This window comes from Hyla sarda, chromosome 4 (genome assembly GCF_029499605.1).
Source record: "Hyla sarda isolate aHylSar1 chromosome 4, aHylSar1.hap1, whole genome shotgun sequence".
Lineage (NCBI taxonomy): Eukaryota > Metazoa > Chordata > Amphibia > Anura > Hylidae > Hyla > Hyla sarda.
The window spans coordinates 225,691,628-225,709,012 of NC_079192.1; positions in this window are offsets into that span (position 1 = coordinate 225,691,628).

The window sequence follows — 17,385 nt, forward strand, 5'->3', positions numbered from 1 at the left end:
TACCACTGTGCTGTAGTGAACTATTCCACCACTCCTCTAATGATCTGTGTCACTATGCCCCAACAGACTGTGTCACCATGCCTCAATGAACTGTGCCATTATGCCCCAATGATCTGTGCCCTCATGTTTCAATAATCTGTGCCACCACACTCCAATAGACACTGCCCATCTAACTTTAAAGTTCATTGTTTCCCAATCTGTGGCCCTTGAGATGGTGCAAAAATACAACTCATAGCATGCCCTGATAGCAAGACATGATGGCTGTTGTAGTTTTGAATTATCTGGAGACCTACAGTTTGGGAAACACTGTCCCTAAATGAACTGTCCCCCTGGTAATACTCACCTATCCTGGCTTCCGCACTGATCTGGCTCCTCCAGTCAAGTCTGACGGCTGTGGATGCAGGCAGTGCTAATCACTACTGCATAACATAGAAAGTTTTGAGCGGCAAGACAGGAGGCAAAGTACTTGTTTCCGCCAGCTTTTAGTTTTTCAATTGTATCCAAGGATACTTATACAAGTGAATAGAGGGACTGGACTGCAGATTCAATATGTGGTGACGAGAGCCTGTTGGCCCCATAGCCAAAGGACTTGGTCGCAGTTATGACCCCTATTGCTATGCCACTGTGTTCACAACAAAGTTCATATGGCTACTGCAGGAAATCATTGTAATTAGCTGTTTAGTTGGGGTTAGGTAGCCTTGACCATGATAACATTTATCTTAGATGACTGCAGTGGCTGTGATATTAAAGGGGTTATCTAGGAAAAAAAATATTTTTATATATTAACTGGCTCCAGAAAGTTAAACAGATTTGTAAATTACTTCTATTAAAAATCTTAATCATTTCAGTACTTGTGAGCTGTTGAAGTTTTCTGTCTGTGCTCTCTGATGACACCTGTCTCAGGAACTGTCCAGAGTAAGAGCAAACCTGGACCTGGGGCCCCCGATCCCCGGCATCAGAGGCAGGAGTGGAGACAGCGTCAGCGTTGGCATCAGGCAGGATGCGGCAGAGCAACAGCAGGAGGTAAGGCCGTGCCTCCTGCTGTTGCCTAGCAACAACTCCCAGCATGCACAAAAGGGCATGCTGGGAGTTGTTGTTATGCAACAGCAAAAGGCATAACTACAACTACCAGTATGCCCTTTGGTAGTTTGTGCATGCTGGGGGTTGTAGTTATGTGTGGTACCCGGGTGGTGTAGTGCAGGTAGTAGTAGGGGCAGGTGGTAACAGCCCCGGGACAGATGGTAGTATAATCCCTTGTACTGTTCGTGACGCCAGGATGTGGTTGTATGGTGTAGGGCACCGCCGACAACCAACCCAGAAACGGCATATATTAATTGAGAGTCCAAAGCAGGGTTTTGATGCAACTGGAACTTTACTGAAGAAGGCAGTATAACATTTCTTACAGATTCCTGTTACGCCGAGCGCTCCGGGTCCCTGCTCCCCCCGGAGCGCTCACGGTGTTCCCCTCTCTGCAGCGCCCCGGTCAGACCCGCTGACCGGGAGCGCTGCACTGACACTGCCGGCGGGGATGCGATTCGCATAGCGGGACGCGCCCGCTCGCGAATCGCATCCCAAGCTACTCACCTGTCCCGGTCCCCGGCTGTCACGTCTTGGCGCGCGCAGCTCCGCTCCTTAGGGCGCGCGCGCCAGCTCTCTAAGATTTAAAGGGCCAGTGCACCAATGATTGGTGCCTAGCCCAATCAGTCTAATTAGCTTCCACCTGCACCACGTCCATATAACCTCACTTCCCCTTCCCTGCTTTGCCGGATCTTGTTGCCCTTGTGCCTTGAGAAAGCGTTTTCTGTGTTTGCCATACCAGTGTTCCAGACCTCTTGCTATCACCATTGACTACGAACCTTGCCGCCTGCCCCGACCTTCTGCTATGTCTGACCTCGCCTCTGTCTAGTCCTTCTGTCCTACGCCTTCTCAGCAGTCAGCGAGGTTGAGCCGTTGCCGGTGGATACGACCTGGTTGCTACCGCCGCTTTGCGGCGGGCTCTGGTGAATACCAGTAGCAACCTAGAACCGGTCCACCGGTACGGTCCACGCCAATCCCTCTCTGGCACAGAGGATCCACATCCAGCCTGCCGAATCGTAACAATTCCACAGAGGTGTCCGGGACACAGGGAACCTCTCAGGCTTGCTTGGACTTGTAGTGGTAATAATATTGATGCAGGCCACTGTACTACTGTTATGACTTTGGTAGGGACAGTAGAGACTTGATTAAGACAGATTATATATGGCTGCAGACTTGTAGGCATTGGTATAGCTGTACTGGACTGAACTTGTACAGGGCTGATGCTTGCTTTACTGTCCAGGAAGTGAAGGGAGAAGAAGAGAAGAGAGCTAGTGTGGAGACTACAGCCCTTTATATATCAAGGGGCTGGACTAAAGGCCATTGGTAACTGGTTGCCTGTGGTTACCTGTGCCTCTGGAACTCTGGGTATCAGGTGATCACATAACACCTGACATATCACATGATTTTGAAGTCATGCTGAACTTTGAAGCCCTCTGATGTCTTCCAAAAGTAAAAACATTTCAACTTTATGATGCAAACATAAAGTAGACATATTGTATATGTGAATCAATATATAATTTATTTGGGATGTCCATTTTCCTTATAAGCAGAGAGTTTCAAAGTATAAAAAAATGCTACATTTTCAAATTTTTCATCAAATTCTTGAATTTTTCACCAAGAAATTATGCAAGTATCGACAAAACTTTACCACTAACAAAGTGGAATATGTCATGAAAAAACTATCTCGGAATTAGAATGAATAGTAAAAGCATACCAGAGTTATTAATGCTTAAAGTGACAGTGTCAGATTTGCAAAAAATGCTCGGGTCGTTAAGGTGAAAATGGTCTGGGTCCTTAAGGGGTTAGGGAGGTTGTTTGCAGTAAGCCAATCTCTGAATTGAATGGAGGTCTAGAGGATATTAGGATGATCATGGGTCAATCAGGCCAGGGATGTGAGAATACATATGGCTGCTCAAGTTTTACATGGCAAAAACCCTACCTTCTTTTTAGCTTACATTTCTAATGGTTAACTGTATTGTATAATTGTAGTACACACAGCATTCATACGTTCCATTAGATCAAAAGCCATGACAGCAGCACTGGACTCCCCAAACAATGGACACCATCTATGCCTGACTGGCCTTGTTGACTTATAATGAATTTCAATAAAGTCTTGTGTGGTGTCCATTATTTTATGGGAAGAAATTTACGCATACTGCACTTTTTCTTTGCAAGAAATCTAGCAACACTATCAACAGAGGTGGCTGACCTATTTAATATGCCTACCTCTTCTTCTCCACATATCCCAGTCCTTCACTGGGCACCTGATGTCCTACTTTAGCTCACATCCACACAGTTACATGTCAATGCTAAGAAATTATTTATGCACAATATAATGTCACAATAATGACCAGAAAGATTCCCCTATTAAGGGCACAGTATAGAAAAAATACAACCAATAATGCCATTGTAGAGTGCATACACATAGTGATGGCACAGTACAGGAATATTGCACACCATGATGTCATAGCATTAACAGTACACAATAAAAAAAAAGGCCATATCACATTATAAAGAAAATGTACACCGTGATGTCATAGCCAAAAAACAACAACAACAACAATATCATTCTGCTAGAGTACAGAAGTGAAGTACACAGTCATTACTGTGCCGAGATAACACTAATAGTTATGTCTTAGCAGACGACAGCAGTGATGTACAGTAATCAGTACAGCCATCATTTACTCAATTGTGCCACTATCCAGAAAGTTATTCAGAAAAGAAGAAAGCAGCACTGAACAAAGGAGTCTGTCTTATTTATAGTATCCACGGGGAGATGTTTTGGCTGCAATAGTCGTTTTCAAGTGTAGTCATAAAATGAGCATGTGGATATCTATATATACAGTCAATTAATGGAAAAAAACAATCAAATCAAAATTAAGAAATTTCCTTTGCCATAGTGTTAACTTATTGCAAAGTAGAAACCATATTAATCTTAAACAGGGCCATTTCAACACATTGGTGGCCAAATGAAAGGTTTTCATGAGTGCCCCCCTCCCCTATTTTAGTCAAATTGACTTAGAGACATTTTCTGGACACATTAGAGCTTAATTACTCATATTGTTTTGTATTACATTTAAAATGCAATGCACTGCTCTCCATCACTCCCAGCCTTCTCACACATTCCTCAAAATGTGCCCCTCTTTATCAAACACAACCTGCTCCCTCTTTGCTGCTTCATTGTCAAGTAATTGTGGTGACTAAGGTGTGGATACAAGGCTGTGGTGCCACTAATTGTGAGGGTGTAAGATAAAGTTTGTGATGCCAGGGCACCATTAACCTCCATGCTCCGAGGATGAGATAGCTTCTCCTGGGCCACCCGTTGGGTAAGGAATACACCAATGCAAGGATAAATTTCTTTACTGTTGCTGAAATAACTGAATCCTTGACAATACAGTCAACAGTTCAATCTAGTGCAGGGTATACTGTGAAGATGATTTCTGTCAGGTCAGCTAATTTTGAGCAAAAAGTACTAAGGATGTAAAATATGACATTTTATACCAATTAAAATATATATGTATGTGATTATATATATATGTTAAATCCATTACAATCTCCCCTCTTGAAATGGCCAGTTTTACATTCTTTCACTAACATGTAGTCCTCTCTCATCTATCCTATGTACTTCTCCAACTCTTTTTCTTCTTGCTGTACGTTAGATGAGCCATGGCTATTCTATGACACCCCCCCCTTGCCACAGACTTTGTACATAGACTTTCAGATGCTGTCCCTTACATAAACGATGATTCTGTATTCAGGAATTTCTGTAATGGGTTATATAGTCCATCATGGTATTCTTCATAGTCGAGGTTTGTCATCATAGGAGTAGCATTGTCCATGGCTTTTTCACACATCTTCTTTAGGCATGGTAGCACACAACAGAGGATAAATGCAAGGATGATAAGAATTGTTAGAATTGTTATTCCTATTTGAATCAACATCATTTGCCAACCCCCCATTCCATTAAAATATTGGTCCCAGGGGTCTGACACTCCAGAATTTATTTTAAGTTCCAATGAAAGGCTTTCCAACTTTTCTATGGCTATGGTTACCTTACCGTTGGGTCCTGTGTTATCTGGGATGTATGTACAACAGGTATCCCCAAGCATTTTACATACCCTCCTTTTTCAGCTAAGATCATATCTAAGGTTATCCTATTTTGAAACATCATAGTAGATGTGGCACTAAGCTGTTCAGCCTGTCCTTTGATGGCTTCTATTGAAAAGTTTACAAATCTTTGCTGATTGTAATAGATATAATTAATCCAGTCTACATTCTTGTTTATGGTGACTAGGGGTAGTAGGAAAGATTCAAATCCTGCTTTTACTTGGTTTCTAGCCTTAAACTCATCTGGGTTCCCCCTTGGGACTCCGATGGCATCAAGGCTCCCTTTAGGGACTTTTCGCCTGTTCCTATGGTGAGTGTCTTGTTCTGCTATTGGTTCATGGTTAAAGATATGCACAGGCATAATGACTTTAGTCAATGTGCATTCTCCAGTCCAGTTTCCTTATAACTGGGTTCTAAGCTTCATATCTCCACACAACCAATAAATATCACCTAGAGACTGGACTTGTAGTTTGTATTTATCTATAACTCGATATGAGGAACAGTAATCAGTGAAGTTTCCAATGAATCTGCCTTGATTACCTGGGATGGAATAGCAAGTATAGTTCCCAATGTAAATGGTGATACCTTCACCTGGTTTAGGGGTTTTGGTGGTTATAGGATATTAGACTTGTGCACTAGAAAAATTTTCGTTTAATTTCTTTTCGTTTTTTCGTTTTGGAAAAAAATTTCGGTTCGGAAATATTTTCGGTTTAGATTTTTCGGATACATTCGGTATTCGGGTATTCGTGTTATTTTTTTCGGATACATTCGGTATTCGGGTACATTCGGTAAATCTTTTTAGTCTTTTTTTGGACTTTAGCGATCCTAATAAATAATGGAGATGCCTTTTTTATTAAAATTTCGCAGGGTATCATAAAAAAATCATAATAAAAAAGATACAGTGGTGATGAAAAAAATTGTATCTAACGAAATGTATCTTTTTTATTATGAAATGTTTATTCATTTTTAAACAGGGATCAATTTATGTGAGCGGGTAAAGCACTAAAAATGTAGCCGACAATAATGAAAATGTAGTGTGTGCGTGTTTTTCACTTTTTTTAAAAACATTTTTTAGGTAGTACTACTACTCCCAGCATGGAACACACTCTTCCATGATGGGAGTAGTAGTTACCTGTACTAATTGACAGATTACAGGGGTCCCTTGCGATCATCTTGTATAATGTACAGATGCGGCGGCTGCTCTTCTATGGTCCCCTGCACTCACGTATATGTACACATATTCATATTTCCCGCAGAGCTGTGATTGGCCAGATGGTTCCAGCCAATCACAGCTCTCTGTGAGAAATAGGAATATGTGTATATATACGTGAGTGCAGGGGACCATAGGAGAGCGGCCGCCGCATTCATACATTATACAGGAGGATCGCAGCGGGTGTCAGGAGTGATACCCGCAGTGATCTTTCCTTTACTACAAGTACTAATACTCCCAACATGGAGCACACTCTGCTCCATGCTGGGAACTGTAGTACCTGTATTAATAGACAGATCGCAGCGGGTGTCAGAAGTTACACTCGCTGCCATATGTCTATTAATACAGGTACTACAGCTCCCAGCATGGAGCAGACTGTGCTCCATGCTGGGAGTATTAGTACCTGCAGTAAGGGACAGATCCCAGGGATGTCACTCCTCCTGACACCCGCTGCGATCCTCCTGATGTGAATGTCGGGATCAGCTGTTCTCAGGGCTACAGAGCCGGGAGAACAGCTGACGCTGAGCCATAGGTATACATCGTATATCTACTGCCCAGCAAGAACTTACAGTGAGCCTGCAATGTGTATACAGTATACACATTGCTGGCTCACTTAACCCCTTGCTGAGCTGTGCGCTATGCGCAAGCCCAGCAAGGGAAGAGTTAACTTACACTGCTGGACAGTGTAGGTTAACCCTTTGGGCGGTACACACTATACACAGCTATCTATAGATAGCTGTATACAGTGTATACAGAAGACGAAGTCCAGCTTACTTCCCTCGAGTCCCGGGCCGGGTTCGTGTAGCTCCGCCCCCTAGTGATGACGTCACTAGGGGTGGAGCTACAGAAGGGAACAAGGCTAGTTTATCTGAAGCTCTGTTCACATTGTACGTTTTGTATAATGTGAACAGACCCTTCTGGCAGTGTCTACCCAGACAGGGAGACTCCAGCTGTTGCTAAACTACAACTCCAGCATGCCCAGACAGCCAAAGGCTGTCTGGGCATGCTGGGAGTTGTAGTTTTGCACCAATTGGTGGCTCCCTGTTTGGGTAGACATTGCATCATGGGTGCTCTCCCCAGCGGACAGCGCCAAAAATGTCATAACCAATTTTTTGTGTTTTTTTTTCTTCTCGTTTCAGATCCGTGTATGCAGAGGATTACTGCGGATTCGATGGATTACGGTGGATTATTTTTTTTCCCTTTAATAAAATGGTTAACGAGGGCTGTGGGGGAGTGTTTTTTTAAATAAAATAATTTTTCCAATGTGTTGTGTTTTTTTAAATTTTTATTGAATTTTCAGGGTTAGTAGCGGAAGCTGTCTTATTGACGGAATCCATTACTAGGCCAGGGCTTAGTGCTAGCCCCAAAAACAGCTAGCGCTAACCCCCAATTATTACCCCGGTACCCACCGCCACAGGGGTGCCGGGAAGAGCCGGTACCAACAGGCCCGGAGCGTCAAAAATGGCGCTCCTGGACCTAGGCGGTAACAGGCTGGCGTTATTTAGGCTGGGGAGGGCCAGTAACAATGGTCCTCACCCACCCTGGTAACGTCAGGCTGTTGCTGTTTGGTTGGTATTGTGCTGAGAATGAAAATACGGGGAACCCTATGCGTTTTTTTTTTAAATTTAAATAAAATTTTTTTTTTTTAAACGCATAGGGTTCCCCGTATTTTCATTCTCAGTCAGATACCAACCAAACAGCAACAGCCTGACGTTACTAGGGTGGGCGAGGACCATTGTTACTGGCCCTCCCCAGCCTAAATAACGCCAGCCTGTTACCGCCTAGGCCCAGGAGCGCCATTTTGACGCTCCGGGCCTGTTGGTACCGGCTCTTCCCGGCACCCCTGTGGCGGTGGGTACCGGGGTAATAATTGGGGGTTAGCGCTAGCTGTTTTTGGGGCTAGCACTAAGCCCTGGCCTAGTAATGGATTCCGTCAATAAGACAGCGTCCACTACTAACCTTGAAAATTCAATAAAAAAAAAAAACACAACACATTGGAAAAATTATTTTATTTAAAAAAACACTCCCCCACAGCCCTCGTTAACCATTTTATTAAAGGAAAAAATAAATAATCCGCCGTAATCCATCGAATCCGCAGTAATCCTCTGCATACACGGATCTGAAACGAGAAGAAAAAAACACAAAAAATTGGTTATGACATTTTTGGCGCTGTCCGCTGGGGAGAGCACCCATGATGCAATGTCTACCCAAACAGGGAGCCACCAATTGGTGCAAAACTATAACTCCCAGCATGCCCAGACAGCCTTTGGCTGTCTGGGCATCCTGGGAGTTGTAGTTTAGCAACAGCTGGAGTCTCCCTGTCTGGGTAGACACTGCCAGAAGGGTCTGTTCACATTATACAAAACGTACAATGTGAACAGAGCTTCAGATTAATTAGCCTTGTTCCCTTCTGTAGCTCCGCCCCCTAATGACGTCATCACTAGGGGGCGGAGCTACACGAACCCCGCCCGGGACTCGAGGGAAGTAAGCTGGACTTCGTCTTCTGTATACACTGTATACAGCTATCTATAGATAGTTGTATATAGTGTATACCGCCCAAAGGGTTAACCTACACTGTCCAGCAGTGTAAGTTAACTCTTCCCTTGCTGGGTTTGCGCATAGCGCACAGCTCAGCAAGGGGTTAAGTGAGCCAGCAATGTGTATACTGTATACACATTGCAGGCTCACTGTAAGTTCTTGCTGGGCAGTAGATATACGATGTATACCTACGGCTCAGCGTCAGCTGTTCTCCTGGCTCTGTAGCCCTGAGAACAGCTGATCCCGACATTCACATAAGGACGATCGCAGCGGTGTCAGGAGAAGTGACATCCGCTGGGATCTGTCCCTTACTGCAGGTGCTAATACTCCCAACATGGAGCACACTCTGCTCCATGCTGGGAGCTGTAGTACCTGCATTAATAGACATATGGCAGCGAGTGTAACCGCTGCGATCTGTCTATTAATACAGGTACTACAGTTCCCAGCATGGAGCAGAGTGTACTCCATGTTGGGAGTATTAGTACTTGTAGTAAAGGAAAGATCACTGCAGGTATCACTCCTGACACCCGCTGCGATCCTCCTGTATAATGTATGAATGCGGCGGCCGCTCTCCTATGGTCCCCCTGCACGGCCGTATATATACACATATTCCTATTTCTCACAGAGAGCTGTGATTGGCTGGAACCATCTGGCCAATCACAGCTCTGCGGGAAATATGAATATGTGTATATATACGTGAGTGCAGGGGACCATAGAAGAGCAGCCGGCGCATCTATACATTATACAAGATAATCGCAAGGGACCCCTGCAATCTGTCAATTAGTACAGGTAACTACTACTCCCATCATGGAAGAGTGTGTTCCATGCTGGGAGTAGTAGTACTACCTAAAAAAAAAAAAAAAAAAAAAAAGTGAAAAACACGCACACACTACATTTTCATTATTGTCGGCTACATTTTTAGTGCTTTACCCGCTCACATAAATTGATCCCTGTTTAAAAATGAATAAACATTTCATAATAAAAATGATACATTTCATTAGATACAATTTTTTCCATCACCACTGTATCTTTTTTATTATGATTTTTTATGATACCCTGCGAAATTTTTATAAAAAAGGTATCTCCATAATTTTTTAGGATCGCTAAAGTCCAAAAAAAAGACTAAAAAGATTTACCGAATGTACCCGAATACCGAATGTATCCGAAAAATCTAACTATCTATATCCTTTTTATTATATTTGTTATCAGAATGAATTCTTCACGTTCGTTTACAGATAACGAATGCATTCGTTATTTACAGCATAATGTTCGGGAAATAACGAATGTATTCGTTACTTTGCTATTCGTATTATCGTGGCTATTCGGGAATGTTCAAAATATGTTTTCGTGCATTCGGATCGGTCCGAATGCACGAAAACGGTAAAATTCGTTAATTTAGACATTCGTGCCGAACCGAATTGCACATGTCTATAGGATATTCCGTTTTCATCATTCACAATTTGTGTGATTTGTGGACCTATTGGTATATAGGCTGAGGAAGCATTCCTCTGCTTGTTCTGGGATATATAATGGGACTGTACCTAAATGAGGCCTGGCGCTTCCACAAACATTACAGTTAGTTCTATTACTCTTCCCTACTGTATACCTCATTCACTCAAGCCAGAGGTTAACATCTGAATATCCTGTTTCTATGGCCATGGTGTCTACGAAGGTGGGATTTGCTATAGCTATCATTTTCTTGTAGGACTGGACATGTTCTATAGAATTGACCAGGGGTGCATTAGGGTCTCCCCTGAGTTATATATATCCTTAATTTAAAACCTTTTCTGGTGACCTTGGTTTGTCCTTCCAAACCACCTACCAAGGACATAAGTCCCTGCATCACTGGTGACTGGATTCTGAATGGTTAGTGTTAGCCGCACACTGGGCCCTGTTTTAACCAACTTCATGCGGTCTAACAAAGGTCTACCTTCCTTGTCCTTGCTTTCTGTAGCTGTGGACTGTTCAGGTTTGTAACCCCATGGGGGCCCAGAATTCCAGGCCACTGCAGACCGTGGGCCACCAGTGACACACACATATCCCTCCCCATATCCTTCACGATACCACTTCCATTCATTGGCTCCCCTCAGGCAAGTTAACATTGCACATGCATCAAAAACATATGTAGCTACAGTGGTATTTACGGAATTAAACCAGAACCGTATGGTTCCAGCCACCCTGAGAACATGTCCACCACCACAAGGGAATACTCAAATCTTCCACTCTTTGGCATTTGTATGTGGTCAATCTGTATCCTACTGTGGTCTGGCCAAGTGTTTCTGGGGTGTTTTCTCCATAAGGCCTGGGTTGCATTTTGCACAAATAGCGCAGTGCCGCGTGCTCAAAGCTTAGCCGCGCGGCTAAAAACGAAAGTGAAAGTGCCCGGCTAGCTCAGGGAGCTGTTCGGGATCGCCGCGGCATAATCGCTGTAGCACAGGAGGAGGTCTTCTTACCTTCTCCTGCGCTGTCCGATCACCGAATGAATACTTCAAGCCTGAGATCCAGGCTTGAGCAATCAATCGCCGAAAACACTGATTGATCCATTCCTATGGAGATGCATCAATCAGTGTTAAAAATCAGTTAATGCATTGTTATAGCCCCCTATAGGAGCTATAATATTGCATAAGTGTAAAAAAAATCATTAACCCTTTGAATTATCCCTTCCCCTAATAAAAGTTTGAATCACCCGGCATTTCCAAGAATAAAAAAAAAACTGTGTAAATAAAAAAAACATATGTGGTATCGCCGCGTGCGGAAATGTCCGAATTATAAAAATATACCGCTTTTTAAACTGCACGTTCAATTGCGTACGCGCAAAAAAATTCCAAAGTCCAAAATAGCGCATTTTTGATCAATTTTTATACCACAAAAAAGTGAATAAAAAGTGATCAAAAAGTCTGATCAGAACAAAAATTGTACCGCTAAAAACTTCAGATCACAGCGCAAAAAATGTGCCCTCATAGCACCCTGAACAAAGAAAAATAAAAAGTTATAGGGGTCAGAAGATGACCATTTTAAACATATCAATTTTCCTGCATTTATTCATGATTTTTTTCTGAAGTGATACAAAATCAAACCTATACAAGTAGGGTTTCATTTTAACCATATGGACCTACAGAATAAAGATAATGTGTCATTTTTGCCAAAAAAATGGACTGCGTTAAAACGGAAGCCCCCAAAACTTACAAAATAGTGTTTTTTCATCAATTTTGTCGCACATTGATTTTTTTTCCCATTTCACCATAGATTTTTGGGTAAAATGACTAATGTCATTACAAAGAAGAATAAGTGACGCAAAAAATAAGCCATCATATAGAATTTTAGGTGAAAATTTTAAAGAGTTATGATTTTTTTAAATTAAGGAGGAAGAATTGAAAATGAAAAACAGAAAAAACCCGGGTCCTTAAGGGGTTAATGATCCTGTACAGAAACCAGCGTAAATTTGATATTGCCACATGGGTAACTATCTGAACTGTTAAAATAAAATGTTAATGATTTACTAACATTTAATTTTAACAGTTCAGACAATTAGCCATGCGTCAGTATCAGATATGTAAACATTTTTTTTAAACTTTTTTTGTATAGCAATAGGAAAAGGGGAGCAAATTTTTATTGTACCGGACCCATGTCTATAGCACAAACTCTGTAGTACTGCAAACACTAGGATGCAATGCTCTGCACATATTACCATGTGTATAGCAGTGTATATGTACTACATAAACACTGCTTTACCCATGGGGTATGTGCAGAGCATTGCACCCTTGTGTCTGTACTACATGCCATTATATTTCCCCACCCCCCTCTGATGCTCCCTGTGCCATTATACCCCCTCCCCCCTCTAATGACTCCTGTGTCATTATATTCCACCCCTCCTCTGATGCTCCCTGTGCCATTATACCCCTCCCCCCTCTAATGACTCCTGTGTCATTATATTCACCCCCTCTGATGCCCCCTGTGTCATTATACCCCCCTCTGATGCCCCCTGTGTCAATATATCCCCCCTACTGATGCCCCCTATTTCATTATATTTCCCCCTCTGATGCCCTGTGTCATTATATTCACCCCCTCTGATGCCCCCTGTGTCATTATACCCCCCTCTGATGCCTCCTGTGTCATTATACCCCCCTCTGATGCCCCCTGTTTCATTATATCCCCCCCTCTGATGACCGTGTCATTTTACCTCACTTCTGATGCCCCTGTGTCATTATATTCCCCCTGATGCCCCCTCTTTCATTATATTCCCCCCATCCCCATCTGACGCTCCGTGTCATTATACCCCTCCTCTGATTCCCCCTTCTTTCATGATATTTCAGCCCAACCCCTCCACTCTCCTGTACCACATTATTACCAAACCTTCCCTTCTCTGATCCCCTGCTACCTGTACTCCGCCCCCATGTTCGCTCCAGCAGGCTAAGGGCATCGGCGGTCATTTTTGGTACTGGACCGCATCCTTGTTCCGGACGGAGGTGCACGCGATGAGTAACATCATTGCCCGCACCTATTCTGGGATGCTGTCGTCCGGCGCGGCTTGCTATAGGCTGCAGCACACAGCTGCAGAGTTTAGGAGTTTAGTTACAGGACAAAACCGATTGCCCCGTTATATGTGAATTCCTCGGGCATTTGGCCCTGCTTGCCCGAAGCAGGGCTAAATGCTTGAAGAATTCACCTGCCCAACAACCGGAACTACATATCCCGGGCGTCGGGCAATACAATTTCCACAGTGACTCACTGTCACTGAGGCTACTACGGGATTTTTGGGACTCGCACCTGACCGCAGCAGCCTCCAGGCTGAGGACAACGAATTGGGCGATTATTCGATAACGGGATTCCTTGACAACGAATCCCATTATCGAATGTAATCGATTTTATCGATTAATCGCTGCAGCTGTAATCAGATCCTTGATGGCCATGCTGTGTTTTACTGGTGTTCATGCTGCTGCTAGGAAGCCTCTGGTTTTCCACAGTAATCCAAAATTATGGGTGGTGCCAAATGTATAAGTGGAATCGCTGTATATATTTGCTGTTTGGCCTTCTGCCAATTTGCATGCCATGATGAGGGCCTGAAGTTCAGCTTCCTGTGCAGAGACAATAGGAGGTAGGGACTCCGCTTTTAGTACTGAATCTTCCATCGTGACAGAATATGCTGTATGGTATTTCCCATGCTCATCTGCAGTCTCAAGCCATCCACAAAGATGGTGAGGTCTGGACTGTGTAGTGGAGTTTCACTTACAGATGGCAAATGTGTTATTTCCATCTTCATCAGCTCAAAACAATCATGGGAGTGGTTACCCTGATCCTCTTCACCTTGATTCTCTTCATCACCTTCATTTCCCCCCTCAGGTAGTGGAAGCGGGGTGGAGGGGTTAAGAACATTTCATCTTAGGAGAGTGACATTGTCAGGTATCAAGAGTGCGCATTGTAGTCTGAGATTTCTTGCTGTGGAGAGATGTTTTGGTTGAGTTGCAGAGATGTCATAAGGAGCCAGAAGAATGAGATCATGACAAGACAAGAACTAGGTGAGAAGTTTTGTCCAGGAGTGCTTGTGCAGCAAAGACAGCTCCAAGGCAGGAAGTGCTTCCTCTGGCCACTGCATCAAGTCTGCAAGAGTAACATCCAATAGGTCTTGTCCTGCTGCCATGAGACTGGGCTAGGACACCAGTGGCGTGTCCCTGTTCTTGAAGGGTTCGCCATAGTCTGGCAGGCCAAGTATAGGTGCTGAGGAGATGGCATCCTTAAGTTTCAGGAAGTTGGAGATAGCCTCCTTGGAGAGGTCAAAGGGACCCGTCTTCAAATCATCGTAAAGAGGTTGCGTCAATAGTGAGGCTTCTGGGATCCATGACCAACAGTAGGAGATCAGTCCAAGGAAGGCATGTAAAGCCTTGGGTCTTGTTGGTACAGGGATATCCTGTATGGCTTGAATTCTGTCTTGAGTAAGGTGTCTGTTGCCTTGTGAGATGCAGTGGCCTAGGAACACAACTGAGGTGGAGCATCACTGAAGCTTCTGTTTTGAGACTTGTCAGCCTTGGTCGGCTAGGTAACAGGGGAGACTTTCAGAATGTTTTTCTGCAGATGGGAGGTCCTCAGCACATAAAAGAAGATCATCCACATAGCTAAGAAGTACCACGGATGGGTTCTGTTCTTGCCAGGTGGATAGGATGAGAGTCATTGCTTTAGCAAACTGGCTGGGTGAGTTTTGAGCTCCTTGGGGCATGACAACTTTGAGCTCCTTGGGGAGAATAAATACCAGCATCTGGGATCCAAAGGTATGATAAAGAAAGAGTTGCTTAGGTCGACAACAGTGAAATACTTTGCAGTAGGGGGCACCCTTGACAGCAGAATATGGGGATTGGAGACAAAAGGGTGTCTAGTACCGTGGCTTCATTCACGGCTCTAAGATCTTGAACCATCCTGTACTTCTCAGGTTCTCCTTCGGCAGTCTTTTTCTTGACCGGGAATAGGGGCTTGTTATAGGGGGAAGTGCATGGTTTGAGAGTCCCATTGCTGACCAGTGTCTGGACTTTTTTAGGGAGAGCCTCAGATTGGGCAATCTTAAGTGGGTACTGGGGTTTTCTAGGCAGTGGGGCTCCTGGCTTGAGAGTGACCATGACAGGTGGGACCTTAAGTTTGCCTTCTGGACCAGTTGACTAGAGACTGACTGATATATGGGCAAGTACATCTGATGGGATTATGGAGGTGGGAGTTTTATGGAGAGCCAACATGATCGGGATGGAGCATAGAGCAGAGACATCCTCAATCTCCAAAGGGGATGAGATGCATATTGTTCCATCTTTGCTAAATTTAATGGAGGCTTGGAGTCTAGAGAGAACATCTGCTCCTAACAGGTTGAGTGGACAAGTGTCTGAAACTACAAATCTGGCCAATAAGTGGGGAAAGTTGGCCATGCGGAGAGGCTTTGGGAGGGGATTAGTTCGGGGGACACCATCAACCCCTACACATGACACATCTATATTTGAGAGGAAAGATTCAGTTGGAAGGTCTTGGGCCCTAATTACACTTCTGGCTGCACCTGTGTCTATAAGAAATGTTGTAGGGTGCCCTTCAATGGGTAGTGTCACTTTAGCCAGAGGGCCATCCATGTTGGTTGAGGATATTGCCATAGAAGGTGAGTAAGACACAAGCTTGCCCAAATCCTATGGAAGCAAATCCTGAGTAGATCTTTACCCTTGGTTTGGGGAGTATCCAGAGGGCTCTTGAGTGCCATATGGGTCATTGGGTTTTGGTAATGGTAATTGGCCAAGTATTGACCTTGTGGGGGTCCAGATCTTCTTGGGGACTTGCAATCACGATTATAGTGACCAGGCTTGTGGCAGTTGTAGCAGACTACAGGTTGTTGCCGTCCTGGCGGCAGGTAGTTGGTGGGGAGATCCCCAGTCATCATAAGAGGGGTAGGTTTCTTGGTGAGAGCTTGGCTATATTTTAAGCCTTTTGCCACTAAGAGTAGGGCATCAAGTGTCAGCACTCTGTATTCTGGGCGTGATAGAACAAGGCCCTTCTTTACCGGGTCCTTTAGGCCAGTGCCAAAAGCAGAGGATAACATTTGTGAATGTGATTTGTTGGATGGGTCAAATCCAGGATCATGAAAGAGTTGCTTGAGTCGGGCATAGTATTTTTCAACAGATTCCCCTTTGTCCTGGCCAATATCATGGACACTAGTTGCTTGATCTACTAATTTGTCTTGGGCCCATTTTAATAGGTAGTAGGTGCCTGACTAGTAGGTAGTTTCCTCAGGGTAGTGTCCTTTCTGGAGATGCGGTTCCATAATTGGCCAGTGTGCATCACCAGCCTTAATCTGACATAGGCTCTGTAGATCTTTAAATGAAGCAGAGTAAGATTGTTGAATTTCCCTGATCCTATTGAGTTGAGCTACAAGGGTAGGTGCTTGGGATGGGTTAAAAGTAACATACATAGTAGGGGCATCAGGAGGGGCATTGCCCTGAGCATGTCCATCAAGCCGCCATTATTTCTGATAGGGGTCTTGGAAAGGCTGGCTGGATTAAAGGGTGACATGCAGAAGCGACCAGGTGTAATCAGGTCTACCTGCTGCTTGGGACAGGTCACGGGTGCTTGAGCACCTGCTATGAGGGCAACCCCCTGGAGTGGAAGCGTAGCCGCCCACTAGGGGTGGCTGCATTAGGGCTGGTTCTATCCCTCTGGTAGCTACATTTGTCTTGTTGTCCTCTGAGAATTGCTCCTCCTCCTCCTCCCCATTAACAGAGTGAGGGAGGATGGGTGTAGAAGGAACATGGTAGGAGCCATCAGGATTAAGCACAGGATACATGGGAGTAGGCCTTCCGGGTATAGCAAGATGGCTGCCAGGGACAGAAATGGGAGTACCCATACTTCCGGGTATACCAAGATGGCCGCCAGTTCCAAATATGGAAGGGGCAGGTGTTTTCATGTCATTACTGGGGGTGGAAACTGGGTGTGGCCTA